At 42.9% G+C, this 15,235-nt stretch overlaps 3 non-coding genes across 3 annotated transcripts; all 3 read right to left on the bottom strand.

Moving 5' to 3' along the window:
• Positions 1 to 8,650: 8,650 nt before the first annotated feature.
• LOC129842619 (U1 spliceosomal RNA) lies at positions 8,651 to 8,814 on the bottom strand. The gene has a single exon (XR_008757653.1). It is a non-coding gene; the product is annotated as a U1 spliceosomal RNA (small nuclear RNA).
• A 2,358-nt stretch (positions 8,815 to 11,172) lies between these two features.
• Positions 11,173 to 11,336, bottom strand: LOC129842618 (U1 spliceosomal RNA). The gene has a single exon (XR_008757652.1). It is a non-coding gene; the product is annotated as a U1 spliceosomal RNA (small nuclear RNA).
• Positions 11,337 to 13,690: 2,354 nt separating this feature from the next.
• LOC129842617 (U1 spliceosomal RNA) lies at positions 13,691 to 13,854 on the bottom strand. Its single transcript, XR_008757651.1, has one exon. It is a non-coding gene; the product is annotated as a U1 spliceosomal RNA (small nuclear RNA).
• Between the last annotated feature and the right edge of the window lie 1,381 nt (positions 13,855 to 15,235).

Raw genomic sequence — 15,235 nt, 5'->3', positions numbered from 1 at the left:
GGTATTAAGTGTATGAAGACTTAACATTACATAAATATCAACAAATGAACCTATACGTGTTGAATCCGCCCACTGTGTTGAAACAGGAAGTCCATTTATAAGGAAGCAGAGGAAAGGGCCTCTTATTATTATAGCTCAATGGTGTCGTTACTTTGCTTCACCTCCGTTCCGCCAGTAAGAATAAACAAGACCTAAATCCAGTTTTAACAGAAATTCATATTGTATGGGCTGAATACTTACATGAAGTGTAGGGAGACTTTACACGACATAAATATGAATATATAATATAAACTTATACGTGTTGAACCTGCCCACTGTGTTGAAACAGGAAGTACATTTATACGGAATTAGTTGAATAAATGGACACCATCGGTCGAAGAAAAATGTTTCTGAACTCCCATAGACTTAACATTGGTCGGACAATTCAGCCGTGGTTGGATAAAACAGACGTGGTTGGATGTTCACATGTGAAAGACTCTCGTCCGCCGAGCTACAAGCGAGATAGTAGAGCTGCTCATCGATTTGACTGGTGTCGTAACGCAGCCGTGTTCCTGCCTCTGACTGCCATCGTCCTCACAGAGCCCAGCCTATTTTCTCTGCACCCGCAACACTACAGCAGCTCCTCGGAGTGAAGCCGCTTTTTGAGCGTCAAACCAGCAGACTAATCCAACTAGCATAACCATGTCCCTGTGTCCTCTGTCCTCTTTTCTTAAATATAATCTCATCGTACGTACACAATATCATTATATAGTCTAACGACCCTGGGTTTATAAGCGTGGATAGCGACTGTTGTACAGAAATGATCTAACAGTTCCAAACTCAATCAGAAGTAGTTTAATCCATTTTATTCAAGTAGTATATTTGCCATTTGCAAGTACCTATTAAAAGTAATATATAGGAATTATTCTTTGTAGCTCTCTCACATATAGTAGGTCTACATAGCACACAGAGGTATACAGTATAACAGTCACATAGAACAAATAAAACATTCCTAAAATCCTCTATGACGTCCTTTAATTTCAGCACCAGGTTGATTCCACTGCACATCGCTGTTAGACACTGCGCTTAGTGTCTGTCTATGGGCTGTCTCGTCGTTGTTATTGACGAGACTTATGACGTTTTTAGTCTCACAATGGATTCTGAGGAACCCTTTTTATTATAGTGCTGTGATAATACAAACATACAGCCTCCTTAATATCTAAACATATTATTTGAAAGACTGAAGACGGAGAGTTCTGCATGAAAGATGTATTTTATTATTGTCAGTGACATGGCACACAACCATTGGTTGAGGCAATGTGGCGTGTCAATTGAAGGCGGCCTCGTAGGATTTCAGTGGGCGGGGCTGCAGCGGAGCTCAGCATTTCTTCCGAATCTCTCTCCCCCCTCAGCTATGCCGGTGTGTAAATGGGAGCCGAGACTATCACACAGTGCCAGTAGAGAGACGCCGATGAAGTGTGTATCAGTCATGCTGGTGGCTGGCAGCGACGACAGAGCAGAGCGTGACATGCCAGTGTGTAAGGGGTGAAGTTGTCAATGGGAGCCGAGACTATCGCACAGTGCCAGTAGAGAGACGCCGATGAAGTGTGTATCAGTCATGCTGGTGGCTGGCAGCGACGACAGAGCAGAGCGTGGCTATGCCGGTGTGTAAGGGGTGAAGTTGTCAATGGGAGCCGAGACTATCACACAGTGCCAAGTAGAGAGACGCGGATGAAGTGTGTATCAGTCATGCTGGTGGCTGGCAGCGACGGCAGAGCAGAGCGTGACATGCCAGTGGTTTTTCCTGATGGGATGTGTTTTCTTGGTCTTGGATCCACGGAGTGATAGCAGAATGTTCCATTTATTCTATGGTTCTTTCCTTCCCGTCTTATTTCTGTCACCATGGCATGATCCAGAGCAGGGCGGTGTAACTGGTTGATTCAACATCACTGTTATAGTGATAGGAAGAGACACGGAGGATTTTGCAACAAGTGCAAGTAGGAAAACAGTCATTACACCTTTCCCCTTCATAATCAAGGCAGTTCTCTCTGGCAGTGTTCAAGCCTTAGCAGCAGTCAATCGGAGTGTTTCTGATTTCTGGCTGATTTGTTCTGATGATGATGGCGGCTGGCAGCTCCCTTCTGGTTTCGTTTTACAGCTCAGAGTGTCAGTGAGTAGAGAGGCAGTGCTTGTTTTATAGTGACTTGTATTTCCATTCACTTACAAAAGTGAGACATACATTTCTCCAGTAGATTAGTGGTATGCTTCGCCCGGGTAGGATAACTGACTGTGTACTATTTTCTATCCAGTACAGCTTGGTTTTATAGTGACTGACTTGACATTTGTCGGACAATTCAGCCCTGGTTGGATAAAACAGCCGTGGTTGGATGTTCTCATGTGAAAGACTCTCGTCCGCCGAGCTACAACCGAGATAGTAGAGCTGCTCATCGATTTGACTGGTGTCGTAACGCAGCCGTGTTCCTGCCTCTGACTGCCATCGTCCTCAGAGCCCAGCCTATCTTCCCCGCACCGGCAACACTACAGCAGCTCCTCGGAGTGAAGCCGCTTTTTGAGCGTCAAACCAGCAGACTAATCCAACGAGCATAACCATGTCCCTCTGTCCCCTTTTCTTAAATATCATAATATCATCGTACGTACACAATATCATTATATAGTGTAACGACCCTGGGTTTATAAGCGCGGATAGCGACTCTTCCGCTTGAGCATACTTTTGTGGCACAGTCAATAGCGCGCTGGACTTCGGGCTACAAGGTTGAGGGTTCGAGGCCTGCTCCCTGCCTGTTTCAATATACATTTTACTATCGTTATATTTCTATGGTACAGAAATTATCTGACAGTTCCAAACTCAATCAGAAGCTTTTCTAAGTTTTATTCAAGTAGTTTAATCCATTTTATTCAAGTAGTATATTTGCCATTTGCAAGTACCTCTTAAAAGTAATACATTTGAATTATTCTTTGTAGCTCTCTCACATATAGTAGGCCTACATAGCACACAGAGGTATACAGTATAACAGTCACATAGAACAAATAAAACATTCCTAAAATCCTCTATGACGTCCTTTAATTTCAGCGCCAGGTTGATTCCACTGCACATCGCTGTTAGACACTGCGCTTCTTGTCTGTCTGTAGGCTGTCTCGTCGTTGTTATTGACGAGACTTATGCGTTTTAGGTCTAAAGTAGTGCCCTACATAGGGAATAGGGCCGTGGTCTAAAGTAGTGCACTATATAGGGAATAGGGTCCTGGTCTAAAGTAGTGCACTAGATAGGGAATAGGGCCCTGGTCTAAAGTAGTGCACTATATAGGGAATAGGGCCCTGGTCTAAAGTAGTGCACTAGATAGGGAATAGGGCCCTGGTCTAAAGTAGTGCACTATATAGGGAATAGGGCCCTGGTCTAAAGTAGTGCACTATATAGGGAATAGAGCCCTGGTCTAAAGTAGTGCACTATATAGGGAATAGAGCCCTGGTCAAAAGTAGTGCCCTACATAGGGAATAGGGCCCTGGTCAAAAGTAGTGCCCTACATAGGGAATAGGGCCCTGGTCAAAAGTAGTGCACTATATAGGGAATAGGGTCCTGGTCTAAAGTAGTGCACTAGATAGGGAATAGGGCCCTGGTCTAAAGTAGTGCACTATATAGGGAATAGGGCCCTGGTCTAAAGTAGTGCACTAGATAGGGAATAGGGCCCTGGTCTAAAGTAGTGCACTATATAGGGAATAGGGCCCTGGTCTAAAGTAGTGCACTATATAGGGAATAGAGCCCTGGTCTAAAGTAGTGCACTATATAGGGAATAGAGCCCTGGTCAAAAGTAGTGCCCTACATAGGGAATAGGGCCCTGGTCAAAAGTAGTGCCCTACATAGGGAATAGGGCCCTGGTCAAAAGTAGTGCACTACATAGGGAATAGGGGCCTGGTCTAAAGTAGTGCCCTACATAGGGAATAGGGCCCTGGTCAAAAGTAGTGCACTACATAGGGAATAGGGTCCTGGTCTAAAGTAGTGCCCTACATAGGGAATAGATTACCATTTGGGACAGACAGAGACTCAAGGCTGAGTGTTTAACAGTAAAAAGAGATTGAGAAATGACAGAAGTAGGTTAAAAGTAGGGAGAGCACTGATGGAGAGAGAGAGTACTTTGATTGGTACTGTATGTCTTGTAAATATGAATTATATACAGTCCCAGTCAAACGTTAGTCATTTAGTTAGTCAGTTTTTCTTTATTTTTTGCTATTTTCTACATTGTAGAATAGTAGTGAAGACAAAACTATGAAATAACACATATGGAATCATGTAGTAACCGAAAAAGTGTTAAACAAATCAAAATATGTTTTAGATTTTAGATTCTTCAAAGTAGCCAATCTTCTCCTTGATGACAGCTTTTCTTCTGATTATCTTGATCTCTGGCTCCCTCTTGAGTCATTAGTGTCTTAATTGTTTTATTGAACAGTGCGCTTAAAGCATCAGACAAGCTCAGTGCACAGACCTATAGTTGATTTGATTACAACACATAGAGTGTGTCTATGTGGAAAAATCTGGTACATTTACAGAAGGATTTATTGATGTCCAGTATCCCTGTCAAATACATGGAGTACATGTCAATTAAAAGGAATGCGTTTTGTGTGTATATACTGTGTGTGTGTGTGTGTGTGTGTGTGTGTGTGTGTGTGTGTGTCTTTGTATATACTGTGTGTGTGTCTGTCTGTATGGGTCTATCTGTGTATGTGAGTTGGTCTCTGATTACTGTGATTAGTTCAATGTAACGTCAAATACTATACATAATAATCAGTCTGTTTTGGGTTTGCAGAATCATTGTATATCATTGGTTACCCATCCTATCATGTTACCTTACAGATGTGACTGACTAGCTCAGCAGTTCCCATCCTATCATGTTACCACACAGATGTGACTGTCTATCTCAGCGGTTCCCATCCTATCATGTTACCTCACAGATGTGACTGTCTATCTCAGCGGATCCTATCATGTTACCACACAGATGTGACTGTCTATCTCAGCGGTTCCCATCCTATCATGTTACCACACAGATGTGACTGTCTAGCTCAGCAGTTCCCATCCTGTCATGTTACCACACAGATGTGACTGTCTATCTCAGCGGTTCCCATCCTGTCATGTTACCTCACAGATGTGACTGTCTATCTCAGTGGTTCCCATCCTATCATGTTACCACACAGATGTGACTGACTAGCTCAGCGGTTCCCATCCTGTCATGTTACCTCACAGATGTGACTGTCTATCTCAGCGGTTCCCATCCTGTCATGTTACCTCACAGATGTGACTGTCTAGCTCAGCGGTTCCCAACCTTTCCCATTCTGGAGACCATCAAATCATCGTCAAAAGCTCTTGACGACCACCATTCACGGAGTCGCTGATTTTTTTTCACATCAAATATATTGATGGTCAAATCCTATCAATACATGTGAATGTAACAAGGCCTGTAAAGGTCTATTATTATTAGAAACTATTTGCATTGTGAAAAGGAATGTAAAATTAACATTAATACTCCTGTTATTATTTTTGAATAATAAAATACTACAATCTCTAAATAATTGCAGACTACCTGCACCACCCCCAGCGACCACAGGTTGGGAACCACTGGTCTAGGGTCTTTCAGCCAGACCTAGTTGCTGTGTCACACTGCCCTCTGCTGGTAGCACTGCAAAACATCACCTAAATAAATCAAATCATTAAATTAATTAATTTAATTGCACATTTAATAGATAGAATCTTAATTTATAGGCTGAATACTGGTATTAAGTGTATGAAGACTTTACATGACATAAATATCAACAAATGAACCTATAGGTGTTGAATCCGCCCACTGTGTTGAAACAGGAAGTCCATTTATAAGGAAGCAGAGGAAAGGGTCTCTTATTATTATAGCTCAATGGTGTCGTTACTTCACTTCACCTCCGTTCTGCCAGTAAGAAGACCTAGCAAGAATAAGGCCCGTGACCTCGGCGATATTCCTTCAAAATAAAAGTCCAGAAATCATGATTGTGATTTAAAAAAAAACTGAAATTTGTAACATTTTATGAGGAAATATTAGCAGACTTAGAATGTTGTTTAACAGTATGAAAAAAAGCAATAAAGTCAATCGTATGTATATCACAAATAATATTATAGCGTTGACATTTGTTAACAGCATTAAAAGTCATGGCCCATGGCAGCTCCTTCCAATCAGCCTCCGGGCGCTGCGGCGTGTGATGGAGGGTGGCTGCTGCAGACCAGAAGCTCCACCCCGAGAAGTGCCACTTCATGAGGAGAGAGGTGTCCTTCTTGGGCCACCAAGTGGGGGAGGAGGGTATCAGCACAATGGAGGACAAGGTGGGGGCTGTCCGAGACTGGCCCACCCCCACCGATCAGCATCAGCTGAAAAGCTTCCTGGGCCTGGCCTCGTACTACAGGAGGTTTGTAAGGGCTTCTCAAGCGTCGCTGCTCCCCTAAACCACCTGCTGCCGAAGGACAAGGCCTTCACTTGGACAGTGGAGTGTGAGGAGGCCTTCACTTGGACAGTGGAGTGTGAGGAGGCCTTCACTTGGACAGTGGAATGTGAGGAGGCCTTCACTTGGACAGTGGAGTGTGAGGAGGACTTCACTTGGACAGTGGAGTGTGAGGAGGACTTCACTTGGACAGTGGAGTGTGAGGAGGCCTTCACTTGGACAGTGGAGTGTGAGGAGGACTTCACTTGGACAGTGGAGTGTGAGGAGGCCTTCACTTGGACAGTGGAGTGTGAGGAGGACTTCACTTGGACAGTGGAGTGCGAGGTGGCCTTCAACACCCTCAAACGTGCACTGATTGAGGCCCCCATGCTCAACCCCCTCCCCCCTGACCTCACCTTGCCCTTAATCCTGGACACAGATGCGAGCAACGTGGGCATGGGTGGGGTGCTGGTCCAGATTTGGCCAGAGGGGGAGAGAGTGGTGGCCCAGATGGGGCCAGAGGGGGAGAGAGTGGTGGCCCAGATGGGGAGAGAGTGGTGGCCCAGATGGGGTCAGAGGGGGAGAGAGTGGTGGCCCAGATGGGGTCAGAAGGGGAGAGAGTGGTGGCCCAGATGGGGCCAGAGGGGGTGAGAGTGGTGGCGTACTTCAGAAAAACATTCAACAAACATGAGCGCAGCTACTGTGTCACCCGGCTCCTCCTCATGTCTTTCAGAGAGCCAGAGGGGCAGGTGGCTCGCTGGTTGGAGGAGCTTCAGCCATACGACTTCACAGTGGTGCACAAGGCAGGGGCACGCCACTCCAACGCCATGTCCTGTCGGACCTGTACTGTAGACGCCTGCCGCCACTGTGAGCGGAGAGAGAGAGTTGTGTGCGGAGGAGGTGGTCTGGGCCACAGTGTGTCGGGCGAGCGGGCTGTTGTCGGTGTGTGCAGAGGGTCCCTGGTTCGATCCCAGGTAGGGGCGAGGAGAGGGACGGAAGCTATACTGTTACATAATGATGGAGCAATAGAATGGTTTATTTTCCATGTCAGTATGTAAGGCTCTAAGCTATGACGATGTCCTCCTGTCCTTTGATTTGTGTTGTGTGGAGCCGAGGCCTACTATGTTTAGAAAAACATTTAAGAGGACTACAATAGAAATAGGTTTTCAAACATATTTTTGTGTCATGCTCCATGATTGTAAATGCTTTATCAACGTGTGGTTGCATTGACAGGCATAATCACCAGTGCTACAATAACAGATCTGAAACATTGGGGTTTTCAGAAGACAAAATGTAGCTTTCAGGCCTTAAAAATAAATCCTACATTCTAAAACCGCTCATCTGATGACGAAGAGAAGGGAAATGCTGACAACTGTCCTTTTAGACACGAAAGTAAATACAACTCAGAGAACACACTCAGACCACCACACGGTTAAAGCTAAATCACACATTATTTTTAACATGAAGATCTATATACAAATATACAAAGTTGATGAGCCTCGGTGATATAGACCGGTTCCATTTCAGACGATGTGAAATCAAAGCAGACCAAGTTAATGTTCTAAATCTGTATTCTGGACATTTCAACTTCAGGGACACGTTCAAAGCTAATGTGATTATCCAAGTCATTCAAACAATTTCCTCCCTCCTAATTTTGATCATTATGTTACTATGAGCAGTAATCTATTGTTGTTGTTTTATTTTTTGTTATTTACCTGTATATATTTAACTAGGCAAATCAGTTAAGAACAAATTCTTATTTACAATGACGGCCTACCCCGGACGACGCTGGGACAATTGTGCGCCGCCCTATGGGATTACCAATCACGGCCGGATGTGATGCAGCCTGTTAATTGTGGTTTTAAATGACAAACTGTCCTATAAATGACTTAATTATCTAGCAAATAAAAGACCTCAATCCAGATGACGTCTGAGGGCGCAAAATGATCCATTCACACCTTTTCCTTGACATAATCAGGACATGACAGGCATAATCACCAGTGGTACAATAACAGATCACACACATTGGGGTTTTCAGAAGACAAAAAGTATCTCTGAGGCCTTAGTTAGATCCTATATTCTAAAACCATTCATCTGATAAGAAAATGGAAATGTTGATAAATCTCCTTCTCAATACGAAACTCATCAGAACTCAAGAGTTAAAATGTCATAACATGAGAGCTTCACTCTTTTCATGCATTATTTTTAACATGAAGATCAGGGGAGAGCGCGAACGCAGTCCCCCACTACCATAAATTATGCAATCGAGATTTCCACATTTGAGAAATTCGCAGGGGTCAGCACAGCCGGAGTGCAATGGCTGAGCCTCGCCCTGGGTGAACCGCCTTCTTGATCACGGTGTCTCCCTTGCCAGGTAAGTATGAGTTGTACACGTTGGTAGAGGGCGACCGATTCCACGGCAAAGGTGTTTGACTCGCGGTTACCATTTCTACTACTGATAATACCACATCATATCGACCAGGGTTTAATGACATTTATGAATACAGTTGAGGACAAAGCGGTGGAAAAGCGATGCACTTTGTTTTACTATATTATATCACGGTCCGACTGTTTTCCCATCATGCAACATGGTAGATATTCTATATCCGTTGAAATTTTGGTCTAACTGTCCGTCTGATTACACACAAGTAAGTGATGTACCAAAATGCTGAAATCACGTTCGTGCACACACAGCCAACCGAATGACACCAACTATTTCTGGTGTTTTGTAGCGTTCCAGACGTTGTAGGAATAGTTTCATCACGCTTGTTTTCTGATCTCCGTAACATGTGATTCCACCATCGACCACAGGGTGGCGGACGAACCCCAGACATGGAGGAGAAAGTCGCCTACTACTTCATCAACAACAAGACACACTAGTAGCTACTAGGGGTGTGCTGACATGGACATACTCGTATTCGTAATTTATCATAGTAGCAGGCAGCAGAAATCTAAATGATAATCATATGATCAGACCAGAAAAATGCCAGGAAAAGAGAGAGGATGAAATGATGAAGCCAGCGGAGGAAGAACTATAGCTTCACTCTAACCAATCAGAGCAGCAGAATCAATCTACAGCCCGCCCTTCTCTTTACAGACACGGAAACTAGCCAGGTGATTTACTTAGATCACGCACATGACTGAGAGATTCTTGCTGGCACCCGGAAAAAAAGAAGGTTTATTCCGATCACAGATTATTACAAAAAAGATTTGGATCATAATCGTTTCCAGAAAATTGCCCATATCAGTTACGATCCTCGTTTCGTCTGACTACTCCACACACCTCTAGTAGCTACAGTAACAGAGACGTTAATAATGAACACATTGTTCTATCTGTGGTAATAGGACGTGGGAGAAACGTTTTTCTTAACAGTAAGTGTTACGTATTGATGCATACGACATGCACCTACTGAAATCACAGTCACAAATAGCTTGACTGAGTGGTTGTTTTGGCCTCAATAGCTGAGCTTTTATTTAATTATCTTTATTTAACCTTTATTTAACTAGGCAACAAATTATTTATTTACATTCACGGCCTACACCGGCCAAACCTGGACAACGCTGGGCCAATTGAATAGGCTACTACAACTCATAGTTTGTCGTACTTTTCAGACAGGTGATCTATTAGGAATTATAAACTGGGTGGTTTGAGCCCTGAATGCAGATTGACAAAAACACATGTTTTTACTGTTCTAATTTAGTTGGTAACCAGTTTCTAATAGCAATAATGCACCTCTGGTGGTTTGTGGTATATGGACAATGCTAGAGTGACCCCTATCCACAAGAAGGACAGCAAAACAGACCTGTCTAAGGTGCTGGAAAAAGTAATTTATGAATAGATGGATGAATATACTGACAAGAATACTGTTATCAGAACTACAGTCTGGTTTTAGAAAGACCCACTCCACTGACATCTCTGTTTTGACTGACTTCATCAGGAAATAAATGGACCAGGGAAATGTCTGTTGGCATGGTAATGGTTGACCAGGGAAATGTCTGCAGCATAGCAATGGTTGACCAGGGAAATGTCTGCGGTATGGTAATGGTTGACCAGGGAAATGTCTGCGGCATAGTAATGGTTGACCAGGGAAATGTCTGCGGCATGGTAATGGTTAACCAGGGAAATGTATGTTGTCATGGTAATGGTTGACCAGGGAAATGTCTGTCAAAGCTAATGTGATTATCCAAGTCATTCAATCAATTTCCTCCCTCCTAATTTTGATCAATATGTTACAATGAGCAGTAATCTATTGTTGTCAATAAATATTGCAAATCAGTTAAGAACAAATTCTTATTTACAATGACGGCCTACCCTGACCAACCCTGACGACGCTGGGCCAATTGTGCGCAGCCCTATGGGATTACCAATCACGGCCGGATGTGATGCAGCCTGTTTATTGTGGGTTTAAATTACAAACTGTCCAATAAATGACTTAATTCTCTAGCAAATAAAAGACCTCAATCCAGATGACCTTTTCCTTGACATAATCAGGACATGACAGGCATAATCAGCAGTGCTACAATAACAGATCACACACATTGGGGTTTTCAGAAGACACAATGTATCTCTGAGGCCTTAGTTAGCTTTTAAATAGATCCTATATTCTAAAACCTTTCATCTGATAAGTAAGAAAATTGAAATATTGATTAACCTTATCACAAAACTTAATAAAAATCATGGTTATAATGTCAGCACATGGCAGCTTTACTGTGTTCATACATTATTTTTAACATGAAGATCAGGGGAGAGCGCGAACGCAGTCCCCCACTACCATAAATTATGCAATCGAGATTTCCACATTTGAGAAATTCGCAGGGGTCAGCACAGCCGGAGTGCAATGGCTGAGCCTCGCCCTGGGTGAACCGCCTTCTTGATCACGGTGTCTCCCTTGCCAGGTAAGTATGAGTTGTACACGTTGGTAGAGGGCGACCGATTCCACGGCAAAGGTGTTTGACTCGCGGTTACCATTTCTACTACTGATAATACCACATCATATCGACCAGGGTTTAATGACATTTATGAATACAGTTGAGGACAAAGCGGTGGAAAAGCGATGCACTTTGTTTTACTATATTATATCACGGTCCGACTGTTTTCCCATCATGCAACATGGTAGATATTCTATATCCGTTGAAATTTTGGTCTAACTGTCCGTCTGATTACACACAAGTAAGTGATGTACCAAAATGCTGAAATCACGTTCGTGCACACACAGCCAACCGAATGACACCAACTATTTCTGGTGTTTTGTAGCGTTCCAGACGTTGTAGGAATAGTTTCATCACGCTTGTTTTCTGATCTCCGTAACATGTGATTCCACCATCGACCACAGGGTGGCGGACGAACCCCAGACATGGAGGAGAAAGTCGCCTACTACTTCATCAACAACAAGACACACTAGTAGCTACTAGGGGTGTGCTGACATGGACATACTCGTATTCGTAATTTATCATAGTAGCAGGCAGCAGAAATCTAAATGATAATCATATGATCAGACCAGAAAAATGCCAGGAAAAGAGAGAGGATGAAATGATGAATCCAGCGGAGGAAGAACTATAGCTTCACTCTAACCAATCAGAGCAGCAGAATCAATCTACAGCCCGCCCTTCTCTTTACAGACACGGAAACTAGCCAGGTGATTTACTTAGATCACGCACATGACTGAGAGATTCTTGCTGGCACCCGGAAAAAAAGAAGGTTTATTCCGATCACAGATTATTACAAAAAAGATTTGGATCATAATCGTTTCCAGAAAATTGCCCATATCAGTTACGATCCTCGTTTCGTCTGACTACTCCACACACCTCTAGTAGCTACAGTAACAGAGACGTTAATAATGAACACATTGTTCTATCTGTGGTAATAGGACGTGGGAGAAACGTTTTTCTTAACAGTAAGTGTTACGTATTGATGCATACGACATGCACCTACTGAAATCACAGTCACAAATAGCTTGACTGAGTGGTTGTTTTGGCCTCAATAGCTGAGCTTTTATTTAATTATCTTTATTTAACCTTTATTTAACTAGGCAACAAATTATTTATTTACATTCACGGCCTACACCGGCCAAACCTGGACAACGCTGGGCCAATTGAATAGGCTACTACAACTCATAGTTTGTCGTACTTTTCAGACAGGTGATCTATTAGGAATTATAAACTGGGTGGTTTGAGCCCTGAATGCAGATTGACAAAAACACATGTTTTTACTGTTCTAATTTAGTTGGTAACCAGTTTCTAATAGCAATAATGCACCTCTGGTGGTTTGTGGTATATGGACAATGCTAGAGTGACCCCTATCCACAAGAAGGACAGCAAAACAGACCTGTCTAAGGTGCTGGAAAAAGTAATTTATGAATAGATGGATGAATATACTGACAAGAATACTGTTATCAGAACTACAGTCTGGTTTTAGAAAGACCCACTCCACTGACATCTCTGTTTTGACTGACTTCATCAGGAAATAAATGGACCAGGGAAATGTCTGTTGGCATGGTAATGGTTGACCAGGGAAATGTCTGCAGCATAGCAATGGTTGACCAGGGAAATGTCTGCGGTATGGTAATGGTTGACCAGGGAAATGTCTGCGGCATAGTAATGGTTGACCAGGGAAATGTCTGCGGCATGGTAATGGTTAACCAGGGAAATGTATGTTGTCATGGTAATGGTTGACCAGGGAAATGTCTGTCAAAGCTAATGTGATTATCCAAGTCATTCAATCAATTTCCTCCCTCCTAATTTTGATCAATATGTTACAATGAGCAGTAATCTATTGTTGTCAATAAATATTGCAAATCAGTTAAGAACAAATTCTTATTTACAATGACGGCCTACCCTGACCAACCCTGACGACGCTGGGCCAATTGTGCGCAGCCCTATGGGATTACCAATCACGGCCGGATGTGATGCAGCCTGTTTATTGTGGGTTTAAATTACAAACTGTCCAATAAATGACTTAATTCTCTAGCAAATAAAAGACCTCAATCCAGATGACCTTTTCCTTGACATAATCAGGACATGACAGGCATAATCAGCAGTGCTACAATAACAGATCACACACATTGGGGTTTTCAGAAGACACAATGTATCTCTGAGGCCTTAGCTTTTAAATAGATCCTATATTCTAAAACCTTTCATCTGATAAGTAAGAAAATTGAAATATTGATTAACCTTATCACAAAACTTAATAAAAATCATGGTTATAATGTCAGCACATGGCAGCTTTACTGTGTTCATACATTATTTTTAACATGAAGATCAGGGGAGAGCGCGAACGCAGTCCCCCACTACCATAAATTATGCAATCGAGATTTCCACATTTGAGAAATTCGCAGGGGTCAGCACAGCCGGAGTGCAATGGCTGAGCCTCGCCCTGGGTGAACCGCCTTCTTGATCACGGTGTCTCCCTTGCCAGGTAAGTATGAGTTGTACACGTTGGTAGAGGGCGACCGATTCCACGGCAAAGGTGTTTGACTCGCGGTTACCATTTCTACTACTGATAATACCACATCATATCGACCAGGGTTTAATGACATTTATGAATACAGTTGAGGACAAAGCGGTGGAAAAGCGATGCACTTTGTTTTACTATATTATATCACGGTCCGACTGTTTTCCCATCATGCAACATGGTAGATATTCTATATCCGTTGAAATTTTGGTCTAACTGTCCGTCTGATTACACACAAGTAAGTGATGTACCAAAATGCTGAAATCACGTTCGTGCACACACAGCCAACCGAATGACACCAACTATTTCTGGTGTTTTGTAGCGTTCCAGACGTTGTAGGAATAGTTTCATCACGCTTGTTTTCTGATCTCCGTAACATGTGATTCCACCATCGACCACAGGGTGGCGGACGAACCCCAGACATGGAGGAGAAAGTCGCCTACTACTTCATCAACAACAAGACACACTAGTAGCTACTAGGGGTGTGCTGACATGGACATACTCGTATTCGTAATTTATCATAGTAGCAGGCAGCAGAAATCTAAATGATAATCATATGATCAGACCAGAAAAATGCCAGGAAAAGAGAGAGGATGAAATGATGAAGCCAGCGGAGGAAGAACTATAGCTTCACTCTAACCAATCAGAGCAGCAGAATCAATCTACAGCCCGCCCTTCTCTTTACAGACACGGAAACTAGCCAGGTGATTTACTTAGATCACGCACATGACTGAGAGATTCTTGCTGGCACCCGGAAAAAAAGAAGGTTTATTCCGATCACAGATTATTACAAAAAAGATTTGGATCATAATCGTTTCCAGAAAATTGCCCATATCAGTTACGATCCTCGTTTCGTCTGACTACTCCACACACCTCTAGTAGCTACAGTAACAGAGACGTTAATAATGAACACATTGTTCTATCTGTGGTAATAGGACGTGGGAGAAACGTTTTTCTTAACAGTAAGTGTTACGTATTGATGCATACGACATGCACCTACTGAAATCACAGTCACAAATAGCTTGACTGAGTGGTTGTTTTGGCCTCAATAGCTGAGCTTTTATTTAATTATCTTTATTTAACCTTTATTTAACTAGGCAACAAATTATTTATTTACATTCACGGCCTACACCGGCCAAACCTGGACAACGCTGGGCCAATTGAATAGGCTACTACAACTCATAGTTTGTCGTACTTTTCAGACAGGTGATCTATTAGGAATTATAAACTGGGTGGTTTGAGCCCTGAATGCAGATTGACAAAAACACATGTTTTTACTGTTCTAATTTAGTTGGTAACCAGTTTCTAATAGCAATAATGCACCTCTGGTGGTTTGTGGTATATGGACAATGC

Source organism: Salvelinus fontinalis, unplaced genomic scaffold (assembly GCF_029448725.1).
Source record: "Salvelinus fontinalis isolate EN_2023a unplaced genomic scaffold, ASM2944872v1 scaffold_0056, whole genome shotgun sequence".
In the NCBI taxonomy this organism is placed as follows: Eukaryota; Metazoa; Chordata; class Actinopteri; order Salmoniformes; family Salmonidae; genus Salvelinus; species Salvelinus fontinalis.
The sequence above is the reverse complement of the archived record's forward strand: the minus strand, read 5'-3'. Positions and strand labels throughout refer to the sequence as shown.